Source organism: Plecotus auritus, assembly GCF_963455305.1.
Source record: "Plecotus auritus genome assembly, chromosome: 6".
Classification (NCBI taxonomy): domain Eukaryota; kingdom Metazoa; phylum Chordata; class Mammalia; order Chiroptera; family Vespertilionidae; genus Plecotus; species Plecotus auritus.
In genome coordinates, this window is record NC_137773.1 from 10,514,431 (window position 1) to 10,520,430 (window position 6,000).

The window sequence follows — 6,000 nt, forward strand, 5'->3', positions numbered from 1 at the left end:
AACAAACAGAAATTTGTTTTCTGTGTTGTGGTGGTAGCAGGCAGTATAATCACCCGATTATTTTTACTTGTGAAACTACATTTTCCCCTCCTCACACGCTTGAGTGGATTGATTTAAGTTCTTTACTCTGCAGCAGAAGGAGAGATAAACTGCCGCCTTCTCTCAGGTGGTACTGGTAGGAGTATTCGAGTCTCATCTGGAATTGCTAACTTATCTTGGAGGATGTTTACAAAAGGATCTCTTGGATGCAGTGTCAAAATTCCTTCAGAAAGGTAAAAGGCTTCTTGTTTGTGGTATATCTACCTGTCCCAGGAGCAGTGGTACCAGATTTTAGCCATTTCCCTAGGTCCCAGAACGGGTACAACACTGTTTGAGAACTACTGATCCAAAATTTAATCCTTAATCTTGTTTCTTCGCTTATCCTTTCTTTAAACAACAGAAATTATTAAGGTCAATGTATTATGTAAGCATTAATTTTAACAAAACTGAATGGATTGATAAAAAGGATAATGACTAAAAGCCTGTAGTTGAAACTGTACTTAAATTCATGCTTATCATAGTCTTTTTTTTTTTTTTTACTTTTTACAGTAATAATCATTGTCTTAGCTTCTAGAAGGGGTGTCAGTGAGGTTTTCAGAAAAAAAAAATGTACTAGCTTTTATGCCTGAGGAGAGGTAATATGCTGGTAATATTAGCTTCAGGTATGGTTCATTCTAGAGATTTACATTATCTCTTAATGCTTCCTTCCTCTATGTATCAACTTTATGTTCAGAGTGCCTCTTTCAATTCATCAGCAATAGCTGCACCAGCTTTGCAAGTTACATTCTTAAACCATACCATGCCAATCAATAAGCACTTACTTTTATCACCAAAATTGACTAAATTCCTGTACTTCACTCTACTTGTACTAAGTAATCAAACCAACTTAGATGATATGCTCATTTTAGAACCAATGTCTGAATAAGGAGACAGACTATACTGATCGACTTATACCAATCTGGGTCCAACTGGTATCAGAGTTGGGGTTCAGCGTACCCCAAACTTATGCTACTTACCATACAATAGAGCAGTGGTAGGAGAGATTCTGGGGAGATAATCCAGTTGTCCAGTACTACCATATGATATGAAAAAGGAATTAAAATCATTTCCCTGGGCTGGGATATATTATCATGAACTGAATTTTCCCAAGATATTTTCATTCTTTATATATTATAATTTTTCTTCAAATTATATGAAACAAGAAGAAAATTATCATAAACTTAGAAAAAACAAATACAATGTCCCAATGCTTCTGCACTTTAGAAGCTGTGAGCCATTTACTTCTACTGTGGTTACCATAAAGTGGTTGAGCAAGTGCATAATAAATGCTATTACATTTTATTTAAATCCTTACTCGAGGATATTTTTCCATTGATTTTTAGAGAGAGTGGAAGAGAGAGGGAAAGACAGAGATAAATATTGATGTGAGAGAAACACATCGATTGATTGCCTCCTGAACGAGCCCCAACCAAGGTAGATGCCCTTGACCAGAATTGAACCTGGGACCCTTCAGTCCGCAAGGTGACGCTCTATCCACTGAGTCAAACCAGCTATAGCACTATTACATTTACTTACAAGATACATACATACACCACATACATACATACACCACAGTCTACTTGTATTACAACCCAGAGTGCAGGTAGCATCATTATTAATTTTGGAAAAGTGAGCAAGAGGATGTAATTGTGGACCACATAGTTATACAGGATATGGTGCTGACATAAAGGAAATATGGTGATATCCCAGCTGGAAGTGGTTTGATGACAAACTGAACAGAGGCGAAACGCTGTAAGTTTAAGATCTCTGTATCAGGAACAATCCATGAACTTCACTTCACTGCCTTTGGCACCTGCCAGAGAAGGAATGATGGGGCATCTCTAGACTGTGTTAGGTGTGAGGATTCAGGAAAATCCAGGGTTTAATTTCCTTATGGACATCTGCCCTACCATCCAGTGCTGTAGTACAGTGGAACTTCTCAGAGAATTGGAAAGAATGCTGTACCTAATTTCTACTTAAGAAACAGAAATAATACATAATCAAGAAGTCCCAGACTGGGTGGATTACTCCAGTATTTACATAAGGTAGAAATCCACTATGAATGATGGTTAAGAGTGTGGGTTTTGGAGTTAGCTCTGGAATCAACAACTAAACTCCTTATCTGTATAATGGGGTAATAAGCAATTTACCTCTGAGCATTGCTGTAAGATACAATGTTAGTTCATATTTCAGCATGCTATCAGATCAAATAGAGGAAGGCGATAGTTAAATAAGCACTTACTTTTAGCACCAATTTTATTATTACAATCCCCTCTTGATAATTAATGTATCATTTCTACTATCAAAAGTAGGAGATTGTCATTCGGCCAGTGTTGCTCAGTGGTTGAGCATCTACCTATGACCCAGGAGGACACCATTCAATTCCCAGTCAGGGCACATGCCTGGGTAGCAGGCTCAATCTCCAATAGGGAGCATGTGGGAGGCAGGAGACGGCTGATCAATGATGTTTCAGTCTCTTTCTCCCTCTCCCTTCCTCTCTGAAGTCAATAAAAATTATATATGTATTTTTAAAAGTAGGACAGTGTCCATGGTGGCATGCAAGGGTAGGTCAGCCAAAGTTTCCTCGTTTCTCTCCAATTCCCCCTTTCCATCTCAATCAGGTTTTAAATAATTCTTTTGAGTCTGAGTGTGATATATAGTCATTGCTACCTGCTTCCACTCAGAAAACAAAAATGGAAACCTACTGTAACCAAGCAGGTACAAGAAATGAATGAATCATTTTGTTTCCACTGTGGTAATTGGGAGAATGGGTGACCCACCCACAGCAGAACAGGCTCTAGCAAGTCTTGCCCTCAGTTGCCATTTTGAAAAAAATGGGCCCAAATTTGCCAGATCTTCCAGTTTTTCAAAGTAAGCTAGAAATCTGTTTTTAAATGGGAATTATCCCTATTTGAATAGATTCAGAGAAACATAGGCTGCATAAGTCAAATAACAAAGGTGCGCAGGGCAGATGTGGCTGTGGGCTCCCAGTTTCCTCCGTCTGACCTTTGGGTACCATACGGTAGTGAAATCAGATCTGTTTATCACTGCTCCTTTGATTCAAAAGCTCAAACTGCTCCTCTCAACCTACAATTATTTTGGTCATCAAAATGGTTGTGTCTTTCAATAAGTTTCCGGTTTATGACTCCTAATTGTTGGCTGAGAACAGGAATCACAAACTCAGATACTTCCACAAGCAAGGCATTTAACACTAATATTTCAAGTGTGTTATGTATAAAAGGCTAGGCAGAGATACAGATTGTGGGTATTGCAAGAGGGCATAACTCCCCTTAGAGGAGAGTAATAAATCGATCCTTCAAGCCAGAACACTTTGAAAAGGAGAAAAAGTGCTATTAATAATGACACCAGAATTATAGGTGTAAAAGGGGACCTAAGAGGTAAGAAAAGCTCAAATTCAGCAGCTGCTCACGTAGGACCCTCAAGAACTTGTGATTCATGAGGAGAAGTCAGAAATTGGCATTTAAAAGCACACCTCCTTATTATTAAACATTGATTGATAATTGAATTTTTTTAAATTCCTATTTAAAACAAAAATACAAACACACCACCCAACCATAGCTATCAGCCAGATCCTGCCCTCTGTCTTCCAGTTCACACCTTACAAAATGGCTCTGTATTTATATCTTGTTCTGTCTCCCATTGTGTGTTTGTTTGTTCCTCATTTGTTTTTGATGCCTTAGTTTTACACTGATACAAATAAATATGACTTTGACCAACCTCATTCCCTAAATATGACCTTCCAAAACTGAAATGCTTCCACCCTCTTCCCCGTCCAGTTTGGCCATCTACCTCTGAGCCCCTGCTTAGGGCTTCTTACCCTTGCCTATTCCAAATGAGGCACACTCAGCCTCACCTGTGCAATTCTTGTCCGAACATCTCATTGTCAATGACAGGTGCTTAGAAAAGAAACCCTTTCCAACTTGGTATTTCTATTATTGGCAGGAAGTTACCTCTGTCAAATATACTAACTATAAGACTATTGGCAAACATAAAATAATTACAGTCCTATATCAGTAAACACACAACTGGTGAACAATTTCATAAATAAATATGGCCCTCATAAAGCTACTACAAATATCAGAGCTGAGTATAAAATGTACCAGCAATGGTAAATATGAGATTAGTGAAATTTTCATAATTGCACTATTTTGTTAGGAAATTGAGGAATTTTCAGAGTGAAGCTCTCTAAATGTTATCTTTAATACATGCATACTTTAAAACAACCCTCAGAAAATGAATAAATGCATCAGTGAAAGCAATATATCTCCCAGAGTTAAACTTGTACTTATATGATATGCAGTGATTTCACTTGCATGTACATATTTAATAGGTGTGTAATCTTCTAGTTTGAATGAGAGTCATCATATATGCAGGCGCCAAGAATTGGCAAAGAAAATAAACATTAGATTGAGTTTAAATGCTCTTCAAAATTGATTATAGCAAATTACCCAAACTAAAGCTATCTTTAGAAGTAAACCTAGGAAATCTTGTTTTGGCAGATGATATAGGTCTTCGAACTAAAGATGCACAAATTCATCCCGAGGGTTTAGAAGAGTACTTCTGAGCTGAGGAGCAGAGCTACGAAGACTCTTGATCTACTGTTGCAGTCAAAGCTACATACCAGTAAACTTTGCATTTTGATCCAAGATTTCAGTTTCAAGTAAGTTATATTTTCCACACTTCTAAAGCTAGTCAACATACATTTATCTACTTTGTCACAGCTGAACACAATGAAATTATTCCCCTGGTCAGCACAGGTTTAAGCATCTGAACTTCAAGTAGTTTGATTTCTCCTTATACACCTGTCATACCCCCTTACCACACTTCTGTCTACATATATTCATAGAAAACACCAGTATTTCCACGTGTCAAAGTGTTTTGTCACCTAGATCTGGCTAGTTCTTTAAATGGTCTTCAGTATGCAGTTAGCACTCTTTGTGTTTTAAATATAATAATATTGTTGTTAATTTTATGCTAATATTTCCACTCCTTTATAATATATGTGTCCTAAAAATGTATACCCATTTTGAATAATTATAAAGGCAGTGTTTATAAAAATCCATTTTATTTTCAAAATTGAGCTGTCAGCTGTTAAAGTATGTCTATATTTTGGGGGGACACCCTTTATATGTGGATAGTCTCTTCACAGGCAGTGTTCTGGGTGCTATGAACACAAATGGTAGCAGCCCTCAAGGAGTTGTGACCTGCAGAATGACATATAAGATTTCTGAACAATAAGAGCAGATATATGGAATATACGTGATGAAGATTGGTCGATCATATTTCAGTCTTAGGGAGTGCTGGACCCTCAAAAATGTCTGTGTGACACATCATTAAAACTTTGGCACTGGAGTAGAGAATCAATATAAAGATAGAAATGGAGAAAGAAGGCAGGTAAGATGCAAGTCTGAGTCTTCAAAAGAAAGAAGAAAAATCTTAAGTACTGGCTAGAAAGTCAAGAAGAGAATCAGTAGCATTGTTGATTTGATAAGGAACTGATAAATATTGCCTGAGGCTCCTTATATCTTTCCAGGAACAAGTTGAGTCCTGGAGTCTGCCCGGATCTAAATCCATAGGTGTAGCTCATATCTCTTCAGGGCCAGAGAGATGCAGAGTTGCAGGCAGGCCATTGCATGGTTAGAAGTTTTTTGAAGGAAATCAAGGGGACCAGTATTAATTAAGCTCCTATTCTTGCCAGGTACTATGGCAACTGATAACAGAACTGAGACATAGATGCTATTATCCCCATTTTACATACTTGGGTAACTAATATCCTTAGTGGTCAGCTGTCTCAACTCACAGAACTAGTAAGTATATTACCTGAGTCTGCTCTGTTTAACCCGAAAGCCAAAACTAACTCTCTCTCTCTCTCTCTCTTTTTCCAGCACCTGGCAGCTGAGT